The 25,176-nt window shown below is 42.4% G+C and overlaps 1 protein-coding gene across 1 annotated transcript in view; it reads left to right on the forward strand.

The window, feature by feature from the left end:
* The first annotated feature begins 650 nt into the window (after positions 1-650).
* The window catches only part of LOC126249235 (uncharacterized), a 492,645-nt gene continuing 468,119 nt past the window's right edge, over positions 651-25,176 (forward strand). The window contains exon 1 of the mRNA XM_049950892.1: positions 651-673. The gene's annotated coding sequence lies outside the window, so the exon portion shown is untranslated. The remainder of the gene's footprint in view (positions 674-25,176) is intronic.

Genomic DNA, 25,176 nt, shown 5'->3' on the forward strand with positions numbered 1-25,176 from the left:
CGTTATTACGGCCAGAGTTGGTTGTTCTGGGTACTGATTTCTCAGGATCTATGACACCTAAATTGCGTGAAAATGTAATCACATGTCAGTTCTAGTATATCTGTCCAATGAATACCCGTTTATCATCTGCATTTCTTCTTGGTGTAGCAATTTTAATGGCCAGTAGTGTAATACAAGGGTATTTCAGGGTTTGGAGATCTCTCAGACAGGCGAAAATCGCAGGCCGCCAAACGTTGTCAAAGGCGGCAGTCATGTCCAATATTGTGCCCACTGTTTATTTTCTTGAACTGCCCCAGCTCCCATATGTTCGCAAATCTTAAACCAAACGGCCATTTTTGGGGTCCTCTCAATCGCTGTGTTTCATACGTGCATATGCTCTCACGTACCGTTTATCAGCCGTGGGAATCAGTGTAGTTAGCCCGTCTAAATCACCTAGTTGCTGCGTACCAACAGAAAGCTAGCGCAATGTGGCACGACAGCGTACAAACAACGCGCGAAACAACGGAATAAGCAGCAGCAGCTGCTGTGGAGAGGGGCGGGAGTAGGAGAGCGCGCTGGCACGGTCTGGTGGCGGCGGGCCGGACGCATGCGTGCGGGGGCGGCCTCTGCTTCTGATGCGCGCCGCCTGGCTTTCACTCCGCCGCCGCCAGACCGCCGCGTCGCGCCGTGCTCGGTGAGTGCTCCCTGCTCCCTGCTCTGCACTTCTGCGCACCACGTGCATTCCCGCTCACCAGCACCACCTCACTTACTCTGTTAGTTCGAACACAGGTTAGACTTACCTTCCGTGATTCGCCGCATTTCTCCTCGTCTGCAGAACACCCAGAGTTGCTACGAGAACTGGGATAGAGCTCTTCAGACAACTGGCAAAGGAACGTCTTCGAAGATATCTGCTATCATTCTGATTTCGTGTATTACGTCACTGCTACTGAAATGCTGCTGTTGTCCTCAATGTCAGTACTCTGTCACAATCTACGCGACACAAAACTAGTTCCTTTTCTCAAAATTAATAAAATATTCCGGGCTGTCGCATGGATTTCCCCTTAAAACCCAACGTTTCGGCACCATCTGAGGACATTTTCAAGGGGATCATAGCTTCTTGAATGTCCGATTCAGCAGGGTGTGAATCGGACATTCAAAGAAGCTGCTATCCCCCTTGAAAATGTCCTGAGATTGTGACGAAGTGTAGGGTTTTAAATCTATCCGACCACAGTATAATACCCGGAATATTTTATTAATTGCGATATTTCCGTCCGTGGAAATTTACATTTTACAATTAGTAGGTGAGGGCAATAATATGCAATATCCTAGTTCACTTCTTGGAGGAAATAAACTGCTGCGCCATATCTTTCCTCCAGTCTATGGACTAATGTGCCAGATGCGCGTCTGTCTCGTGTGGACGTCAGTATCTACAGAAGCAACACAAAACCTTTGTAAACAAGTACGAGTGTCTCTGATGGCTTGCCTTGATTTTCCTGACACAGTACCATATTTCGGATCTCGCTTTTATTTTGACCACACTGACATTTCGGTGAACACACGAGCTTCTATTTGCTCTATATTTTCGATTTTCTCAGATGCGATGGTGCTCTTGTACTGATAAATTTACTGGTAGACCTTGGAGCGGCAGAAATATACCGCTAAAAACTTTTCCAGACATTTGGAACTAGACTACTGTTCAATTCACAGCTTCAACCCAAACCCTGTAAGAGGGAAGATCGATCAGTTTTTCTTCATCGTTCTCACAAACTCCCTAAAAATATCTATCACTGAAGAGGCGTCAGTTTGTGCAGGATTAGAAAAACTTTGAAGATCAAGATATCGTGATTTCAAAAAATAGACGGTGAGGTATTTCGCACTCCATGACGTGAATTTAAGAAACGTAACAGGATGGAATTTCTAGCATTCAATGACGAACTCGCTGAAATATGTATACCACACTATTTACATTCTAGAACTGGAACCCATAACTCAAGACGTTAAGTAAGTATTGTCGGCCTCACGAAATAAAGACGCGTAGAGGAAGAAGCGGGAACACGAATCAGTGAGAGAAATATCATCAACCCGAAATTTTCCATTACTTAAATCACGTCAGCGTAACACAGCAGCACCGACACTATTTAGATGAACTAAAATGTTAAATGCTTTGTGAGTAAAGCGCAGTATTTACGGAAAATTAGGACTAAATGCAACAAAACCAGTTCCATGTCTAGTCTGAACAAATTTCATAATTACTTCGGTTATTGTCTCGATTATGAAGGGGGAACGGCCCTAGTGCAACAGCTCTTCACAACTAACTTACTCTGAAAAATCATCAGCTGCCCTTTTCAAGGTTTACGCGATTGTATGCCGCGAAGCCAACGAGCGCCATCTTCGAAAATGTTTGATCGAGCAACTCTCAAATATCTGACAGACGACGATATTAGGACTAAACCAACAGAGCCCGACCTCTCTGTGGTTCACAGTGAATGGAGTTTCACAGTAAATAAAAAGCAGCAAGCCTATCGTGGTGAGGGAGTAGCGACGAAGCGCGCACGCCCGGTGGCTGGGATAACGGAACACGGGGCTCAGTTCCGGCGTGCGCCGTCCGCCTCTCAGCATTCGCTCTGCCGGTGCCTCTGCTGCTAAACGCCTCAAGCACAAACTGTTTTGTACTAAAGGTCAGTATCTACTGTCATCGGAATTCACTTCTGAGTGACGATCCGTTAAACTTCTCCAGCCTGTCACGTCAACACCTGTTCATTTTTTTTATCTTCTTTGTTTTGATAACCAACCTTCCTCTTCTTACAAACCGTCAAGCAGTACATTACAAGTGCGCATCCCTAAAACTGTCGACCTCTGACGCACTGTTCTCGTAATATAGCAGTAAATGGCAAGACGTATTTGTTGCACGTGGTTTTTCCAAATGTTCAAATGTGTGTGAATTTCTAAGGGACCAAACTGCTTAGGTCATCGGTCCCTAGACTTACACACTACTTAAACTAACTTATACTAAGAACAACACACACACCCATGCCCGAGGGAGGACTCGAACCTCCGGCGGGAGGGGCCGCGCAGTCAGTGACATGGCGCCCCTAAACGCGCGGCCACAGCGCGCGGCCGCTTATCCAAAAGATATGGAAAGAACAAGAGATACCTTAGAAAATTTTCGGCCCGGAAATTTAAATTCTCAAAATTCCAATAAATTGCGGGTGAAACACGCACTGTATGCAATAAAAAGTGTGAAGTGATTGAGACAGCGAACTCATTTCCTAGAGGAAGGGGTTCAAACTACCCTCTCGCTAGTCGGATTTACGTTTTCCAAGAGTTTCGAAAACACTTATGACGAAATTCTATATGGTTCCTTTAGAATGGAGATCTTGGATCTCATTTCCTATCGTCGTACAGTATGAGCTTGCGCTTCACCATTTATGACGTCGTCGACTGGGCATCAAAGCCCCGCTTTCCAGACGAACGTGCTAATTTATCCGATTTTATTGTCACGGCCTCCGGACGATGAAATGAAATGATTGTATGGCATTGAAGGCCGGGAGTCCCCACTTGGGGAAGTTCGACAGCCGAGTAGCTAATCTTGGTAGTTAACCTCATATTATGGGACTTGCGTGTCGATGATGAAATGAAGACGAGGACAACACAACACCCAGTCCTCGAGTGGAGAAAATCTTCAACCCAGCCGGGAATCGAACGTGGACCCGATGCATGGCCGACAGACGTGCTGACTGCTCAGTAAAGGGGACGGACGCCTCTGGACAATATTAAGATACAAGTAACAAGCTCAACGCATAAACAAGTCTCCGACATTTTTTCTTTAGTTTTTAGAGCAAGGAGCTGAATTTCCACAAATAAAGTTGCATTAAGGATTTACAGTAAACTATCTTGGCAAATATTTAAGAAGTCATAATGCTCTAAAATCGACAGCACGGATCGTACGGTCGGCATCGCCTGACGAACAAGGTAACCTAGAATTGCCTCAGCTGACAGAAGCTTAATTCCATTGATGGATCACTGAAAGGACAGAAATTTACACAAAAATCATTACAGAAAGTTTTTTTACGTCACAGTGGCAGGAATTCGATAGAAATTTGTCTTTTGTTGTAAAACAGTGTGTTTGAAGCAAGACATGCGTACGAAAACGTTGCAGTTCTCTTCATTATCACAGGCAGTATGGCTTAGTAAGACTGTTGTCTGCCTACAGTTGATGCGCAGTTACCACAGGTTTAATGTTCCAAGGAAAATCAAAGCCAACTCCAAAACTGACTCCATCTGTGACAGCATTCCAACGTTCAAAACCTTCGCTTTTGGTTTGCATAGTCATCTCCTACGCATAAGTGGCTATTAAATTTGATTGTTGGCAGATGTAACGGATTTTGTTTGAATGGATACAGCGAAAAGAAGAACTGTTAGTGCTTACTATTCAATTGAGGACGAGATCATTATGCGCGGTGCACAAGCTCGAAATGGCAAAGGACAGAGAAGAAAAATAGGCTTCTAAATTCATTGTAATTATTCCTGTCATGTGCCATCATAAATGTGAAAGTATCTACTCGAATCGTTCATTATTCACAACAAAACGTATACAGGTGCCAATAATTAAACTTCTAGTTCCAAACGACGTAGCAAGAGAACCACTGCTCAGAATTTGTTACATTAATTGTCCCTCGAAAATCTGTGGAGTAAGACAAGAATTTTAATTTCATTGCCTTCTAAATTGTATTTTTGTCTGTTTCAAGCTTAACACTTCATCGACTGTGAGACCATGGAGACACAGTAGAAAATTCAGTTTGACAGGATTGAGATATTGTAACTGTAGTCGTCAGTTTGAAGGGAAGACCTCACCTTGCACATAAAGTGCTTAAGAGAAACGACGCAGAACCTAAATTTAGCGAGTCAGCACGAGGTGAACGGTGATACTGTAAAACACTCCTGCGCTTCTATCACCGTCTAAGAAATTGTCACTATGAAACAGAAATGAACGTGTTTGAAATATCTTCGGCAGTTGCTGCGGACCCTCGGGTGGTTTCAGAAGCCTAGAAAGCGTGTCTACGAGGTAACCGTAGTGAGCTGACGACAATCTGATAGGAGGCTTTGTTCCTGCGAGTCGGTGCCACGGCCGCTGCGGGCGCAGCTAGCAAGGGACTGCCGGACACCCGTTTCCGGCAGACCATCACTTGGCCGCACAAAGACATGGCCGCTCCGCAGGCCTTCGCATACATTTATGCTAAACAAGAGACGAGGAAACCATTAGCGTTTATTCTGAAAAATGATAAGAAACAGTACACCTAGACCACAAGATTAACATATAATCACGAAACCTGATCTGACGGAATGACACTTTCCTACAGACATTTCCTTCATACTCCTCGATACCACGCTGCTATCCTGTTAATACAATGAACGATCTTAGATGAAAACGACATTCTGTCTGTGAAGAAGAATGACGTTTGTACACTCTTTTCGTTTTAGACACAATCACATTTATAATGCGATAATAATCAAAGTCGTTTCCAATCATACAAAGGTCTCCTTCAGAAAATAGAACATGAAAATAAAAAACTACGTCACAAACTTATAATCCCTAAAATTTTTGTTCTGTTCACCTATGTCGTATGGCCATTTTCTTTTGATTTTTATTTTATGCTTAATAGAAACAGAAATACCAAATATTACACGTATTTTAAATTTTCAATCTTCTTTTTTCTTTTTATGTTGTAGAATCTGAAGATGTTCAATATACGCTTAAAACGGTAATGATTTTTATCATATTATAAATGTGATTGTGTCTAAAATAGAAAAAAGTGACAAATAGTAAAAGATCTCCCCCCAACAATGTATGGACAACTCAGCTGGGCATAACAGACTTTCACAGAATACAGGAACTCTCCCTTTTGCTTACATTCAATTCAAAAACTTAGAAAAAATTTCCACCTAAGCCAAAATCAAAACTAGTCCAGCAACTAGTTGTGTCGTATCTCTACTATAGTGAAGTCCTTAGAATTTGTACAAATAGTGTAAACTTCAGACTACTCGATTTATCTATGAATACTTGGGTAAGATACACTGTTGTTGTGGTCTTCAGTCCTGAGACTGGTTTGATGCAGCTCTCCATGCTACTCTATCCTGTGCAAGCTTCTTCATCTCCCAGTACCTACTGCAACCTACATCCTTCTGTATCTGTTTAGTGTACTCATCTCTTGGTCTCCCTCTACGATTTTTACCCTCCACGCTGCCCTCCAATACAAAACTGGTGATCCCTTGATGCCTCAGAACATGTCTTACCAACCGATCCCTTCTTCTGGTCAAGTTGTGCCACAAACTTCTCTTCTCCCCAATCCTATTCACTACTTCCTCATTAGTTATGTGATCTACCCATCTAATCTTCAGCATTCTTCTGTAGCACCACATTTCGAAAGCTTCTATTCTCTTCTTGTCCAAACTATTTATCGTCCATGTTTCACTTCCATACATGGCTACACTCCATACAAATACTTTCAGAAACTGACGATACACTGACGAGCCAAAATATTTGACCACAGCCCACCATAAGACGAACACCGCTGGCTGGCGTTGCGGGCACGTACAAAGTTCAGAAAGTATAAATGCGGAGCAGAGACGAATGGGGTATCATCCTTGCGACTATGCGTGTCACAGAAGGGAAAATCCACTGACATAAGGAACTTTTATAACGGACAAGTTGTTATGCTCTGCTTCCTGGGAACTACAATCTCGGAAACGGCAAAGCTGGTCGGCAGTTCGCATGCTTCTTTCGGGAGCATATACGGCAAGTGGTTGAAGGACAGTGAAACCACGAGTAAGCGACAAAATGTTTGACGTCCATGGTTCATCAGAGAACGTGGAGATTGGAGGTTTGCCAATCTGTAAACCGGGACATGCGGCGATCTGTGGCAGATCTCACGACGGAGTACAATGCTGGTATAGGCACAATTGAACCCCTGAAAATCATAATGGTATAACTAGCACAGAGTTTTTAAAACAATAAACTGGTAGCCAAGATCATAGGAATTCGTTTTATTGATTGATTTGATTGATTTATTTAACCTGGCAAGATTAGGGCCATCAGGCCCTCTCTTACATCTAACCAGGCATTCTACTTATTATACATTCATATGTTTTGGTAGGCATGTTAAACCACATCTAGTACAAAAGGAGAAATAAACAATTACAAAGGCACACTTGGAAAAATACATACATATAGAGTTTATATTCGTAGGTGATAAGTACTGTTATAATTAGACATTATGAAAGAGACAGGTTTTAGATAGGCGTGCTAGCAGCAGGGAGTATGAGGGAGACTGGTGGTGAAGGGAGAAGAATAGAGATATGATGTAACATAATTAAGGTAATATAAAGGAAAAGAAGATTGCATGGTTAATAGAGATAGATGAAGAGGAAGAAGAGAAAGGAGCAAGATAGGAGACACTAGCTTCGCTATTTGACAGAGGAGAGGTTTGGCCTTGTACATTAATTTTGTGGCAAACGCTATGAGAATGATAGTAGAAAATGCTTCAACTTCTTCTTAAAAACAGCAGGGGATTGAATTTTGCGCAAGGTAAAGCGCAATTTGTTCCAGAGGCGGACAGCGGTAACTGAGAAGGAGTTAGCAAAAGTTTTTTTTTTTTTTTTGTGAGTGGGCACAGTTAGGATACCAAATAAGAGTGACCTCGTGTTTCGATTACGATGGCATGAAAGGTGTTTAATCTCTGAAGCAAGATACTGGGGTGCTTGCGCGACGAGGAGTCGGTGAAGTAGACATAGAGTGTGGTAGTCACGCAATTTGTCCGGCCATTATTTATTCCATGATTATCGGTTTCGGCGAAACTAAAGCCGCCATCATGGGATCTTAGGACACATACAGGATCCGATGATGGCGGATTTAGTTTCGCCGAAACCGGTAATCATGGAATAAAAAGAATTCCTGCGATCTTGGCTACCAGTTTATTGTTTTACAAGCATATAGATCGCTCCCACATGAGCACAATGTGCTCCCTACAAAATAGCGCAGAGTTTATCGTGACAAAAACGAGCCTAAATATTTCAAAGTTTATATAAAGTCTCAGGTTATACAAAATGAGATTTATGCAAAGTTTTACATTTGAGGGACATATATATAATAAGTTTCTAAAGGTCCTTGGTGTAAGGTGTCATAGTTTAAAATAGCCATAAAATTCACTTGTACCATTATGGTTTCAAAATGTCTTCATAAAATGTCACTTGTAACACTATGCCTTTAAAGAATAAACTATTTCCTCTCACTCGCTTTCATTCACTTCATCACTATCACAGTTGTCAGGGTAGCATTCTTCATCACCTGGCTGTGTAGTGTACTGTGGAAAGTGTGAAAGATGATGCTGACATCCGCCACGATCACGAGGACGACCACAAGGGTGACCATGACGTCCTGGTTGGTTTTCTGGTGAGCTCTGAATCGGTGTTAGACTCTTATAGAAGTTGTGGTGCACTGGAGGAATAAACTGTAACAACGACGTCAAGTCATTAATTTTTGCTTGCTTATAACGTACTGGTCCATGTCGAAATAGTGTAACTTGTTCAGGTATTGTTCCAGATCTACATGGACGTGCAAGATTTACTTTTCGAAATTGTATATCTTCATTCAATGACTTTTTGGTGAAGAAAGCTTTCGGTTCAGCTTTTCTGTATTGCATCCATCTCAGCGTCAACCAGTAACGTTTTGCTTCTCAGTGTCTATTCTTCTGTTTATGAGAAGTTCTGCAATTGGTTCTGTAGATAGGACATCATCTTGCTCCATTTCTTTAATATGAAATGTGACCCTGGCATTTTCTACAAACTTCATCCAATCCTGTGGCACAAATATAAGCTGGATTTGCTTTATCTTCCTCTCAATGTGAGAAAAATCGGCATCATTTTCAAGGTAACTATGTCCAGGCACGATGAACTTATGATCAGCAATTTCAATAGAAGTATGAGCAACAATATAGAGCCAAAATCGGGCGATTATTTGATTTCTGTTTTTCTCACCGCAACTATCACTGTAGGCAATAGCATGTTTAATATCAGATGGCAATGATTTTACATATTTCAGTAAGCAAGAACCAATTTCTGAAGGTCCACGTGAGACAGTATTTTCAGACCACATATACATGAAACCATGATCTGTTCTAGTCATGTATTCCTAGATTAAATGTCCAAAGCTATTTCTCGTAGTAAAGAACATTGGTTGTTAGCATTGGAGTTGGCAATGTTTTTTCAAGGTCGAAAATAAGTACATGTGTTGAGCCTTCTTTTGACTTCTGTGTATCTCCTTTCTTAGCGGCTCTTGCTTGCTCAACTTTCCTTAGGTGAAACTCTTTCCCCAGCTTTAGGTTGCTAATTTTACTGGTATCTACTTCTGCTTTGATTAAATTTTCTAGTCGGTCACAAGTATTGCAGGTGTCACTCCTTAGCTTATAAAATGATAGATTAAATACTGAATTGAACACTTAACGGTAAATGCAGGCCTTCACTGGCAAAATGTTTTCTTCCTCACACTTCTTAGTATAAAGCTTATAAATTTTTGAGACAGATAACTCTGGCGACAGGTATTTCCTGTGAGTATTATGTTTACGAGAATAGTGACTTGTGTAATGAGGAAAGCTTTATATGTGGTTCCTTACGGTAGTGAGGTGATCTTCTGGTACTTTATTTCCATGCAGAAGCATATTTACCAGTTGATCAACTTCCACTCTTGGTTTTTATAATGCAGCTGTGGTAAACCGGCGATTGCTTATAGTTAATGTCTTCAGGAAGAACTTCTTACACGCTCGTTTACCAGTACTTTGTCTTTTTGACTTCTTACAATTTTGATTCGGACGTCTTGGTTTGGCAGTTGAAACACATTTTACTATGAAGGACGTTTGTTGTTGCAATTACCAGTTTCCCAAAATTCTTCATGGATAGTTCTTCGCCCTTTCTTCTGGGAAAGTCCTGTATTCATATCGGCAGATATGTTGAAATGGCTGGATGACTCTTGCATGCATAATTTTTCCTATTGTAGATGTATATTCTTGTCCCAGATTTCTTAGGTGTTTTCTTTTATTGACTTTCCATGGTTTTTCTCTTTTTTGAAACAATGTTTTCTTGAGTTTCTTCATGAGGGACGAATTTTCAACGGTGTTATGGATTTTTTTATTGTTAGGGTTTTTTCTGGCTTGCTATGATCTTCGTTTTCATCGGAAGGTGATGCATCTGGATAGAAAAGGAAATATACCATTGAAGCATCGATATAAAGCAAATATGTATACAAAAACCTGTCATACACAAAATTCCCAAAACAATCTCGTCGTTTTGTTGAATGTAATTGTGTGAAAGGAATGCTGACGTACCTGAGAGATGTTAAGCATTTCAGTGACATACCGGTACAAGTGACAATATTTTCGTGACAGTATTTTTCATGTGCAACATAATTTTTATTGACAATAAGGAGAAGTTGTTATACTAGTTTTTTGTTTGTTTATATACTAAAAAATAGTTTAAGACATTTCAAATGGCCACAAAAGTCACTGAAAAGTTCAAAACAAAACCTTACGTAGTCACCAAAATGTTACACGGAATGCTTGAAATTCAGATACCTTTAACAGACTTCCCACATAATAATACCTCAACCATAAAAACTATCATGTTCGACAATGTTCCTGCATGCATTACGTGTTCTCACCTGTCGTCCCATGAGTGTACGTCCAGAATCATTACTCAAACAGAATCTGCTCTCGTCCGAGAAGAGCACGCGATCCCACTCGTCGTTTGTCCATTCCCTGTGCCCTTGTCATCATCGCAAACTGTGCCGCCGCTGTGCGGGTGTCAACGGAACACAAGGCCGTCGGGCAAAGAGGCTAACATATGTAGTCGACGTACCAATGTGTAGCGTGAGACTGCGTGCCTTGTAGTCCTGTTAAATGTGGCTGTAATTGCACCCGCTCTTTGACGTGGGTCCCTTCCTGCATGTTGCACAATGTAGTGGTCATCTGCTGTTGTAGTTGACCGTGGTCGACTGTCTTCTTTCTTTCGGGCAGCAGTGTCTGTATTTCGGAACTTACTTCGTGCGCGTGAAACAATGCTGTGAGCAACACCAAACTCCTGAGTTACACTTGCCACACTTCGTCTTTTCTCCAGTTTTCCGCTGATTCTTTCTTGTGTGAAGTCATCCAAATGTTGTAATGTAGAACCCCACCACAGTGCATCGTAACTAAGCGCTGACTGAGACATATTGTCTATTGTCTGTTCCCCATTTGGCGCTGTAGTTACGCTGACCTCACACCATGTGACGTCCAACATTCTGTACACGACTGGGAGACATCTGGCGACATGATTCCACACTTCATTCATGCCCACCGGGCATTTAATATCTAACGCTACTTTATCTAGCTCGTCCGTAAATTTTGTAGAACATTGCAGTGCAGTACTTGTAGAACCTAGAGTCTGAGAAAGGAGAAATAAAACCTATTTTCTGTAAAAATCATCGACAGACTATACTTCATATTATCTACTGATCAAGAGCAAAAGTGGTTTGTTGTATTGGAGACGGCATATATTTCTGTTTCTACTTCTGGAAACGTTCCTCTTCGGCATAACGTGCTCAAGAGCATATGAATTATAAAACTTTCGTTCTGGTCGGAGAGAGGGCGTTCCTGTCACAAGGCGAAAGGAATAACTGGCGTATCACTTGACTGGAATGTCGTCAACGTCTCGACTGATCCTCTGGATAACCGTGGAACACAGAATGGGCAAGACGAGCACTTTTGATGGTTGCCAGATGATTGGTACCGGACCTTTCTTCACTGTACGTTAGTTCAGCCCCGTCAGTGGACGCTCGAAGAATGGAAGATTGTCGCGTGGACTGGGAAATTGCTGTGCACGTCCATGGTAAGATACAACCAAAACAAGCGACGTACTTAGCAACAAGCAGCGTTCAGGAAGTTGACGGAGGTATTCTCGTGTGAACGATGTTTACATGGGGACCCCGATCGTCTCTCAACGGCGTACGATACAGGCACCTGCTGGTTAATGGTGTACATCCTTTCGTTCGCCTACAGCATGAAAATGCAACACCCTCATCGTTCACGTATCGTGGCAGACGTTTGTGGGTAAATCTATGATATGACAGTGCTTGTGTAGCCCCAAGGTCACCTGACCTTCAACCTATTTCATATATTTGGATGCCAGCTACACAGATGTGTCCCTCTTGGACATAGTTTCCACCAGTCTCTTTTAGTTGTTATCAGCTGTTGAACGGTCATGGATCGTGGAGTTTGTGTCAAGATACGTCGCCGTCGTTATAGGGGTGGAATGGGATCTGTAAATCAATTTCTCATTAGTGTATGACGCTTTACTCAACCGGACTGAGGGAGATTATCGAGAGTGTGCTAAAGGGTACGGTGCTTTTGTTGAAAAAGTAGTTAATAAACGCAAGATTCCTTTGGAGACGTTGGAGACTCTTCAATTTGAGGCGTATGGAGGGAGGTCTAGATACGCCTGCAATAAATCGAATTTCGTCAGGGGATCTTTACTTTAACCGTCTCACCTACCTCGTGCAGAAATAATAGCGACAAGACGTAGGTAAAGTAGGAAACGAACAGAGAAAAACGCACGAGAAGAGTATGTTCAGGACAGTAACAAGTATATAAAAGAAATAAGATGCGTGGTAATGACTCTGGTTGCCACGAACCCTCGAAAGAGTCCATAGATCACAGCAGTATATGTTGTGAGTGACGTGTGTGTTGTGCTCTTGGCTTGTAGAGCAGACAGTGGATTGCGGAGAACCTACGTAAATGTAAATTCAGCTGAGAGGAGTGTCAGGTGTATGTATTGCACGCCACGCGTGACCAGCAAACTTCTAGAACAGCGTACTAGCGGCCTTGACTACTGCCTTTAGCACCACCTGTAATCTTATGTTGAGATAACTCATGTAATCGTTTTGTTGCGTGCGGGTCACGATAGCAGTAAGAATGTGACGATTCAGTACGTAAGTATGACGTCACTGGAAAATGAGAATAATATACAAGGTTTTTTAAGCAATTTGCTTATAAAATTATTTTTTATGTTGACTCTTTCTGAAATTACACGCTGCTGTATTTCTTCCTTTAGTATAAGGTAAAACAATAAACAATCTAGAAAGAATAAGCAAAACCTCATAGTCTTAACGAGCTTGAAAGAATTGACTTCGATCTACCGGTAGTGTCTTTTCGAAGACTGGTACATTTTTCAAACTCCATAATAATGTATGCCGCAATGGCTTTGACATGCAGATTCTCTCTTCCTACGTATTATCGTTTCATTCAAAACAGATTTACGTAATTTTTTATTGATTGAGTTAACTGAAGAAAATGTCAGTTCGGATACAACACTTAGTTGTAACTAACTCACCTGACCAGCGCTGCAGGCGGTGCCACTCTCATTTTTTTAAATTTATAGATTTGTTTACAGTTTTATCGAATACAGTATTACTTTTACTTGGTGTCTGGTAGTTTGAGGTCGCTGATAGCAGGTGTTGAATCCTCGTTGTCGCTATCTTTTACGTCGTCTCCTTGTCTCTGTAGAGCTGTGCCAGGGGAGCAAGGAGAGGAAGTTGTTTGGTGGCCGGTATCCTCTATCTATAACACAAACTGCACGCAATTATTAACTAGGTTCTTTATTAACATAAACAAAGAGCTACTTAACTTAACCTTCCATGTGCTGTAGTACAAGCTCTCTGCTCTGTCCACTTTAGCCGCAATGCTGTTGAAGTACAAAGTCCGCTATGAACACTATTCTGTTTGCTATGTGCTGTCTGATTCGAAGCTAGAGGTTGTGACTGCGGCTCCGTCTTGGTGACACACTGGAACTCAAACAGCCTACAGGTTCTAACTAACTGACCCTCCGGTACGCGATGGCGATCCTAAATACTGGCGGCCGAGAGGGCGTTGGCGGCTTGTTTCCAGCTAGTCTGTCGTTGACCTCCATCGATACTCTCATAACCTTCATGCTGCATGGTGTGCGGCGCCAGCGTACGCCAGCACAGTAGACACCTTAATATATTGGCTTCGTAGGTAGCTATCTCATTAATCACAAGCATTCGGGCCTATATCTGACGTCATTGGATTTATATGTGCTCCTCCACATCATTTTATTTTTCTTATGTGTATACTGGATAAACGTTGCAGACCGAATTTAATCGATGTCATATCGGATGATATTATGAGTAACCTGCCACTCATGCAAAAAGAAAGTAATGAGAACTATGTGTGGGGTTCACACAAGTAAATATTGTATGTATCTCTTTAATCAGTTGGGAATATTAACAACGTCACAGTAAATTTTCCACTGATGAGCTAGTTATCAGCAATCCAGCGTAGTTTGAGAATAACAGAAATATTCAATAGTAAAGTGCTTGGACGAAGGGTGATCTGCACTACCAGAAGCTCATTTTGCCACAGAAGATTTAAAATAGAGACCTACAAAACTCTTTAACAGACTGCCCACAGAAATAAAATGTCTGACACTGTGTAACAGTGATTTCAAATACAGAAATTAAACTTTTTTTCTACTTGACACCTTCTTCTACACTGTACAGAAGTTCTTAAGCAGAATTAAGTAGTCAGCTGAAAATATGCAATTTGCCAGCGCTTATCTCTATAAAAATATTTTTCTAAGGATATTCTGCAACTTTCGTTAACGCAACGCAGTCCACGTCACTAAGTTCTTTGTGAATATGTCATCAGTAAAATCAACTTCACATATCATCAAGGGAATATATTGCTTCAGCACACAAATGATACCTGCCCCTATCTTTTTTTTAAATTTATTGGTTTTCAGAATGTGTCTATACAGCAATGTCATCACTGGAAATGTTATACTACAGAATGTTTCGACAATTCAGAATGGACATTAGTTTAAGTACACTAGAACGAAGTTACATAGGCTTAACAAAGGAGAGTTTCCGACATAAAACAAATTTTACATCCACAGTATAATGAAACGCTTAAACAATTCGACAATGTAACACAGGCTACACAGAGGTAGTATGCTATAAAAATCCAGCTGGTAACACAACAATAAATGATAAATCGCAATTGTTACACATTTTGCGATATTGCCAATTAAATCCATGTTAATGACTATGTATCTAAATTAGGTATAAACTGTTCTTTTGTATGTCGTTTAAGAATTGTTTCAATAGCTGTGGATATAGAATTGAATATTCGTGCATGTCTATAAGTACCACCTAGACAGAACATAAGAACAGTATACAAGAACCAAATTTGGGAGTTGCAGCCTTACATATAACTACAACAGTATACTGGGCACATACGTAGAGGAGGTACATAGTGACGTACATTTATTGCATGTGCATTCCATATCCTGCTGAGTATGACATGGGAATACAGTCAGATAATTGTGCTTTGGTCTTCCCCTGGCATCCTAACTACGAAGAACATTACATTAGCAGTGCAGGGAACTACATTGGGATGTTGGCACTGTTGATGAACTCCCACAGTATTTTATACGTTGCTATATAGTTGGATGCTAACAAGGTTCTGTGTCTGCTTGGGGACTGATGACCAAGAACTCGAAAATTACTTGTGATACGTATTCTGCGGACAATGTAGGAATATATGGTTTGGATCTTCTTCCTCTCCACAAACACGTAAAGGGGTGGCGCTTTAGTTGAGCCAACAGAGGTGTTCGTTGATTTCGTTTGATTAAATTTCAGCCGTGGTGTAAGTGTAAGGAGGCTCCTCGATCTTACTGTCTTATTATACCACGACATACTTGGAATCGTAAGATGAATCAGAGCGTAGCGACTGCCTTTGGTTTTAGATGTCATTCCGTTCTGCAGCTGATGGTTGTCCATATACGCAATTGCGAATACATTTAATGTATTTCACAATGGCCGTAGCCACAACAGTGCCTGTTCCTTTGGACATCCATGCATGTCCAAAGAAAATTGGATCGTAATTCGGAATAACATAGGCACTGCAATATAGTGTTTATCGGCCGACACCTGGCACGTGACTTTCAAGTAAAATGTCACACCTGTACGGGAATATACATAATGGATGTACGAGTACAGGTTGTAGACGCATGGTTGACGACATACGGATGTTTGGCTCTGGCCATCAGTAGTGCACGGATAGCCAAATGTCCTCCTGGTCCTCTTTCATCCCTATGCCGTCTATTTCCCGATGACCCGGATGAATGCGCTCAACTGCGTACAAGGAATGGCGATACACTACAGATACCGCAACGGCTAAAACTAAGTCCTCGATTTGTGGCAATACATGATGGACCGTCCGCCGCTCGTGGTCTCGCGGTAGCGTTCTCGCTTCCCGAGCGCGGGGTCCCGGGTTCGATTCCCGGCGGGGTCGGGGATTTTCACCTGCCTCGAGATGACTGGGTGTTTGTGTTGTCCTCATCATTTCATCATCATCCAAGAAAGTGGCGAAATTGGACTGAGCAAAGGTTGGGAAATTGTACGGGCGCTGATAACCACGCAGTTGAGCGCCCCACAAACCAAAACATCATCACACATGATGGACCCGTTCACGGACTTAACGAACAGAAGGCAACACCGGAACCTTTTTGCTAACTATTTGGGGTCGTAATTCATGGACCCATTGCCCAGCTGAGGTGTGCCGGGTGTGATAAGCAGACGTGACGTTTCCACGGCTCCCACACGATAACAGAAACAGTCTACGACTGTGTGCAGTGGCCCCAGACACTCCGACGGTTGACGACAGGTGGTGCACTTTGAAATGACGACCGCCTCTTACTGATCGCCCGCTTCGATAAGGTGATCCCAGGGGGCAATTTGGCGCTTTTTCTTTCATATTATCGTCATAATTTTTGATGTATAGCTTCCCTGTCTTTGTTGATTTTTATATATACATATAAAAAAGTGTGACAGTGCGCTTCGGTGGTAGGAAGAGGGAGACGTAATGGCCAGGCCTCGAAATTCGACTCCCGCCCGCCTTGCTTCCTCCAGCCTGCCGCTGACTGTGCTCCCCAATTATACAGAGTGAGTCACCTAACGTTACCGCTGGATATATTTCGTAAACCACATCAAATACTGACGAACCGATTCCACAGACCGAACGTGAGGAGAGGGGCTAGTGTAATTGTTTAATACAAACCATACAAAAATGCACGGAAGTATGTTTTTTAACACAAACCTACGTTTTTTTAAATGGAACCACGTTAGTTTTGTTAGCACATCTGAACATATAAACAAATACGTAATCAGTGCCATTTGTTGCATTGTAAAATGTTAATTACATCCGGAGATATTGTAACCTAAAGTTGACGCTTGAAACCTCCGACGTTCAGTTGCGTGTTGTAACAAACACGGGCCACGGTCGGCGAGCAGCATCTGCAGGGACATGCTTACGATGACGACCGTGTTTACGAGAATGGCTGTAGTGCACTGTTGTGGTTTGGTCTAGCTGTCGCAGTGTCCGCATGTAGCGCTTGCTGCTATTGTTATTCTGCATTCGTCTCCGCACGCAGACCAACTGTAGTACACCGTGTTACCAGACGTCTGCGATAGTATAGTGTTGTAGGAACTGTGACCAAGGTGTATTCAAACTCTGAAAAGGCGGAGATGATACTCATCTATGGCGAGTGTCGACGAAATGCAGCTGAAGCCTGCAGGGTGTATGCAGAAGGGTACCCGGACAGAGAGCATCCAACGTGCCGCACATTGCAAAACATCTACCGCCAACTGTATGCAACAGGTATGGTCGTAGCACGCAAACGGGTCCGTAACAGGGCCGTCACAGGAGAAGCGGGTGCAGTTGGTGTGTTAGCTGCTGTTGCCATGAACCCACACATGAGTACACGGGACATTGCGAGAGCCGGTGGACTGAGTCGAAGTAGTGTCATGCGCATACTGCATCGTCACCGCTTTCACCCGTTTCATGTGTCGCTACATCAAAAATTACATGGTGATAACTTTAATCATCGAGTGCAATTCTGGCAATGGGCATTAACAGAGAATGCGTTGCAGTTCTACCTGTTTACCGATGAAGCTGGTTTCACAAACCACGGGGCAGTGAATCTACGGAACATGCATTACTGGTCCGTGGACAACCCTCGCTGGCTCAGACAGGCATAGCGACAGCGACCGTGGACTGTAAATGTATGGTGCGGAATCATTGGCGACCACCTCATTGGTCCTCACTTCATTGCAGGGGCCCAAACAGCTGCAACATACATCGCGTTTCTACAGAATGATCTGCTAACGTTGCTCGAAAATGTCCCACTGGAAACGCGTCGACGTATGTGGTTCAAATGGTTCAAATGGCTCTGAGCACTATGCGACTTAACTTCTGAGGTCATCAGTCGCCTAGAACTTAGAACTAATTAAACCTAACTAACCTAAGGACATCACACACATCCATGCCCGAGGCAGGATTCGAACCTGCGACCGTAGCGGTCACGCGGTTCCAGACTGAAGCGCCTTTAACCGCACGGCCACACCGGCCGGCTGACGTATGTGGTATCAGCATGATGGTGCACCTGCACATTCCGCAATTAACACTAGGCTGACCCTTGACAGGATGTTCGACGGGCGTTTCATAGGACGTGGAGGACGCATAAATTGGCCAGCCCGTTCTCCTGATCTTACACCTCTGGACTTCTTTCTGTGGGGTACGTTAAAGGAGAATGTGTACCGTGATGTGCCTGCAACCCCAGAGGATATGAAACTATGTATTGTGGCAGCCTGCGGCGACATTACACCAGATGTACTGCGGCGTGTACGACATTCATTACGCCAGAGATTGCAATTGTGTGCAGCAAATGATGGCCACCACATTGAACATCTATTGGCCTGACATGTCGGGACACACTCTATTCCACTCCGTAATTGAAAACGGAAACCACGTGTGTACGTGTACCTCACCCCTCATGGTAATGTACATGTGCGTCAGTGAAAAAGATCAGTAAAAAGGTGTTAGCATGTGGACGTAATGTGCTGTTCCCGTCTCTTCTGTACCTAAGGTCCATCACCGTTCCCTTTGGATCCCTACGTAATTCGGTGCTCTCCGATACATAGGATCGAACAGCGGAGGAGTGGTACTCAAGCGTCAACTTTAGGTTATAATATCTCCGGATGTAATTAACATTTTACAATGCAACAAACGGCACTGATTACGTATTTGTTTATATTTTCAGATGTGCTAACAAAACTAACGGGGTTCCATTTAAAAAAAACGTAGATTTGTGTTAAAAAACATACTTCCGTGCATTTTTTTTATGGTTTGTATTAACCAATTACACTAGCCCCTCTCCTCACGTTGGGTCTGTGGAATCGATTCGTCAGTATTTGACGTGGTTTACGAAATATATCCAGCGGTAATGTTAGGTGACTCACCCTGTATAAAAAAATAAACAAATAAACTTGGTAGGTGGCCCGTGTTCGATTCCCGGGCGATGCATTTGTTTTTAATTTACTGTTCCGTTTTCGTATAGGAAAGGTAGAGCAAATGTAGTAATCACTTTAGCCACTAAGCAAGCAAAATCTCATATTTTTTCGGATTGCTCTTTAATCTCCATAGAGTTAAATTTTTTGGCCAAATAATTTCTTTTGGGCAAACATGGAAAAAAAATTGTAAGGCGACCACTCGCGACAAGTGGAAAATCCTTTTTCGAGTCCCGGTCCGACCCAAATTCCATTCTACAGCTGATGGTTGTCCATATTCGCAATGGTGAATACATTTTATATATTGCATGCATGCATGTCCAAAAGGAATTTTGCATCGTAATTCGGAATAACACTGGCACAGTAATATCGTATGGTATCATATAATTATTCGAAGAAAAATTATGGTGGATGCCGGTACCTAACCGAAGAAGGGTTTCACGTGTCCCTTCTTCTGTTTGAAACCCAAGTTGTTTTTTCGGTAATATTTTCTTATTTTTACACCACCATTCTCAGCGCCACTTAATAACCCCTTCCAGTACCTTCGCCGAACACGGTAGTAAACTAACAGGCCGATATGATGGGTTTATCACATCTTTTTGGCGAATTGTGGGTGGGGACGACACGGCATGTTTTCAGTAAGTCGAATTTGATCTTTAGAGTCCACACACTATTCTAAATTTTGAGCAGTAGCAGCATCCCTCTCTCTCCCTGTCTTAGAATTGGGTAATCAATATAATCCGAGCCAGGTGCAGTACCCTTCCCTTGGGACAACGCAGTCTGGAGTCCTTCCCGTGAAAATGCTTGCGTCTTTATTCTTCGCATTCCACCTCGTCTTCCTTGTCCATTACGTCATGTGGGGCTGTTATACACAAGAACGATTCTAAAACTTTGTCGGATGGTGAAGATTTGTGCATGTCTACTGTCAGACACTTTTTATGCTCCTTATTACATTCCAAATCCTGGTTAATTGTGTATAACCGGCCATTAACCTTCTTCTTCTGTGCTGGATGCGCGCGCAATGCCCGAACTCTTAAGGGACTCGGTAAGATTGTGTGCCGCGAGTAATGAGTGTAATGGGCAGGGGCAATACGAATGTAGTGTGTGGACATTAAGTTGGGAATGTGGGTCTTACGGGGAGCGTGCAAGGGATAAATCCCTACAGTCGCATTATCCTCTGTGCCCTCGGTTACTGAGATGGATAAAGCGCCTGCCATGTAAGTAGGAGATCCCGGGTTCCAGTCCCGGTCGGGGCACACATTTTCAACTGTCTCCGTTGATGTATTTCAACGCCTTATTACCGAAAAAGAATGAGGGTAATAACTTTATTTCTATTCCATTTTTTGGGAACGTTTCATATAAGATAAGAAGACTTTTACAGAAACAATACGGTTACAGAGTTGCCTTTTCCGTAAATAATAGCCTGAAACAAAGAGTAATCCATACTATTGGAGCACGGGAAGAACTCAGCACTAAGTCCGGTGTATACAAAATTACGTGTGACGACTGCCCAAACTATTACATTGGACAGACAGGTAGACCCATTAAAGTAAGGTATAAAGAACATATGCCAGGTAAAAATGGGGAAAACGTACATAATTCCACGTTTGCCGAACATCTATGGCTCTTACAGCATACGCCACGTGAACTGGACGACGTAGAGTTGCTTCATGAAGCGAATAAGGGTTAAAAACTGGACTTGCTCGAAGAATTGGAGATTTTCAAGCATCTGTCTCTTACAGATGGTTTTGTTCTTAATGAACAGGTTCAACTTAGAAACAAAAAATTTTTAGACAGTTTCAAACCCCTCCTTACCTTAATGTAATATAGTCTGGCTGACTAGAAGTTAGTTTTCTTGCTTGTTGATGCCGGTGAAATGCGCTTTTCCTGTCTTGTTGGGATTTTACATATTTTTGATGTTTCCTGTTTGTGATTTTCGATGTTTATGTGTGGTTAATTGACTAGCATGTTTTTATTCACAACGACAGATGGTTTCGGTTTTTTATAACATTTTGGTTGTTTTCGCTAGTATGTATTTCACCGCCTACGTTACGCGAGATTCTCGCGCATTACACTGTAACGTCCCCTTAGAACAATTTTTACAGGACTGTGCTTAACCTGACACACAATATTTTTTTAGCGCAACGCAATCTGACTTTCAATAATCCCTACAAAAGAATGGGCCCTGACAAACATTAAACTATACCTTTCACAAATTACTTACCTCACAAAAATCTTCGCTACTCAAGCTACTGCAATACAGCGAGCGCCACTACTGCCAGCTAAATAAAAGATTCAAACTACTGAAGGCACTAACTACTGATAGGGATAGTTAGCAAATGAAAGATATTAATAGAGAACAAACAATGTATTTACCTTGATATCATCATATATAAATATAGCAGTTCATAACAAATTTCAAAACTCCGCCATCTCTCTCCCAAATCCACCACTGCTGGCGGCTCACCTCCAACTGCGCAACGCTACGCGCTGTTCACAGCCAGCTGCCTAACACTACAATGGCGAGTATTACAACAATGCAAAGCAGCCACAGACTGCACATAGCACAGCCAGTGATTTTCATACAGAGGTGGCGTTACCAATAAAAAAACCTAAACAGCCTACTTACATAGCCCCCATGCTACCCACAAAAAATTTTACAAATTTTTTTGGGCACTGGCCAATACATATTTGTTAAAATTTTTCATAATCGTAATTACAATAACAAAGAAATCAAATGCACACACTTATTGATACAATGTTGGTCAAAAGCTAAAATTTTCTCACAGTCCATAAAGACAGTTCTGATCATTCATCATAATAGTAATTACAGTTTTTTTTTTCACAAAGTCTCATTAGTAAAAGAAATTGCACACAGAAGTAGTGGATTTCCATGCAGTCTTGAAGAAGTAGTGTTGTCCTTCCAATGGAAAGACAGTGCTGACTCTTGACATGCTGACAGGTAATGGGCCACAACAGAGCAAACCCACAGCGGAGTCAGTCGAAGTTTTGAAGAATATCGTTTGGTAGGTCATCACAAAGCAGACCCACTGCAGTCCTGGTAGAGATTACGGTACCAGAGGTGCAGAGCCACTGCAGTCCTTGTAGAAATTGGTGGGCCATCAAAGATGCAGACCCACTGTACCTAACACTACAATGGCGAGTATTACAACAATGCAAAGCAGCCACAGACTGCACACAGCACAGCCAGTGATTTTCATACAGAGGTGGCGTTACCAATAAAAAAACCTAAACAGCCTACTTACAACACTAGTGCCCTCTCTCGTTAGATGTGTTCCATAGTGCAAGCTTGATCTGTTTGACACTAGGTCACGGGTAAATTGGTTCCATATTTTCTATTTTACGTAAATGTTTTTAAATGGTCTGATATGTTTTATTTATTATGACAGAAAGTTTGAATTAACACAACTTTTAATAATTTTTGATGCGCTTATGTAGGTATTCATGGATTTTAATATGCGCGAGTGTCTTGCACATACCACAAGTGCCCTCTCTCGGCGAAACCATCTGCCCTGGTGCTTTCACACTCTTGTCTCGATAGTTCATAGGCGAAGTACTGGTGCCCATAGTCATGTTGTACAAATGGAGAAGATGTCTTAATTATTGACGACGCCTTTGGCACAATTGATTTATTAATCTCCATTGCATGATGTAATTTTAGTAAGTAACTAAAAGATTTTGTGCCTGTATTACTCTGGTAATTTCACTGTTACTTAAGCTTTTGTGTTTCTCACTTCCGATGCTAAGGCTTTTGTAATGAAAGTGTCTTCCTGTTCAGGATTTTTTACTTCTGATGAAGGTATATTTACATGTACCGAAACCTTGGTCAAGAATTTTAATAAAAAATTTTTATCCTGCAACTGTTTTGACTGTCATCCTTTATCCTTAGGTTAGTTAGGTTTAAGTAGTTCTAAGTTCTAGGGGACTGATGACATCAGCAGTTAAGTCCCATAGTGCTCAGAGCCATTTGAACCATTTGCTTGTGGGAAGGTAATATTATTGAGAGTCATAACTTTGTTAATTTCCTTGTGTTTGAGATACATTGGACAGGACAAAGACCACCGACACAATGAATGCAGCTTGGTTGATTGATCCTCCCACAGGAATAACTTCTGCCTGGGCCTGCACAGCACGCACATCTTGTGTTACCTCTGCACTGTTTGCTGCCATGTCCAAATCAGGAACAGTTATAGCACATACACGTCCACTGGACAGCGAACTCCATGAATATAAACAAACTGTGGGTGACAATGTGATCCACTGGTGACGGCTTAGTTACCTTTCAGGTTTATAATTTTACTAAATCACCTGATGGCAATAACATCGCACCAACACGTCATTTCCGTTAGCAGTCCGTCCTCCGTAAGGGAGGTTTCAGCGTTAATGATGATTGCTTGTTTAGCAATATAGGCCTCCAAATTTGCTTTGTCTAAGAAGTAAAGTTGAACCAAGGCATTTGCAGTTAACCCCGACGCAGTCTCAATCTTGACACTGTTTTCTCTGTCACAGCCGGCCGCGGTGGTCTAGCGGTTCTAGGCGCTCAGTCCGGAACCGCGCGACTGCTACGGTCGCAGGTTCGAATCCTGCCTCGGGCATGGATGTGTGTGATGTCCTTAGGTTAGTTAGGTTTAAGTAGTTCTAAGTTCTAGGGGACTGATGACCACAGATGTTAAGTCCCATAGTGCTCAGAGCCATTTGAACCATTTTTTTTTTTCTCTGTCACAGTAATGTCGAGAAATGACTCACACTCGCGTCTAATAAGTTTGTCTAGCGCCATAGGGTGGATTCTACCTATGTTTCTGTTTCTACTTTCAACAAATAAGATGAAAGGCCCTTCGTTAGTAGATGCATATACAGGGTGTTTCAAAAATGACCGGTCTATTTGAAACGGCAATACAAACTAAACGAGCAGCGATAGAAATACACCGTTTGTTGCAATATGCTTGGGACAACAGTACATTTTCAGGCAGACAAACTTTCGAAATTACAGTAGTTACAATTGTCAACAACAGATGGCGCTGCGGTCTGGGAAACTCTATAGTACGATATTTTCCACATATCCACCATGCGTAGCAATAATATGGCGTAGTCTCTGAATGAAATTACCCGAAACCTTTGACAACGTGTCTGGCGGAATGGCTTCACATGCAGATGAGATGTACTGCTTCAGCTGTTCAATTGTTTCTGGATTCTGGCGGTACACCTGGTCTTTCAAGTGTCCCCACAGAAAGAAGTCACAGGGGTTCATGTCTGGCGAATAGAGAGGCCAATCCACGCCGCCTCCTGTATGTTTCGGATAGCCCAAAGCAATCACACGATCATCGAAATATTCATTCAGGAAATTAAAGACGTCGGCCGTGCGATGTGGCCGGGCACCATCTTGCATAAACCACGAGGTGTTCGCAGTGTCGTCTAAGGCAGTTTGTACCGCCACAAATTCACGAAGAATGTCCAGATAGCGTGATGCAGTAATCGTTTCGGATCTGAAAAATGGGCCAATGATTCCTTTGGAAGAAATGGCGGCCCAGACCAGTACTTTTTGAGGATGCAGGGACGATGGGCCTGCAACATGGGGCTTTTCGGTTCCCCATATGCGCCAGTTCTGTTTATTGACGAAGCCGTCCAGGTAAAAATAAGCTTCGTCAGTAAACCAAATGCTGCCCACATGCATATCGCCGTCATGAATCCTGTGCACTATATCGTTAGCGAATGTCTCTCGTGCAGCAATG

Source organism: Schistocerca nitens, chromosome 3 (genome assembly GCF_023898315.1).
Source record: "Schistocerca nitens isolate TAMUIC-IGC-003100 chromosome 3, iqSchNite1.1, whole genome shotgun sequence".
NCBI lineage: Eukaryota > Metazoa > Arthropoda > Insecta > Orthoptera > Acrididae > Schistocerca > Schistocerca nitens.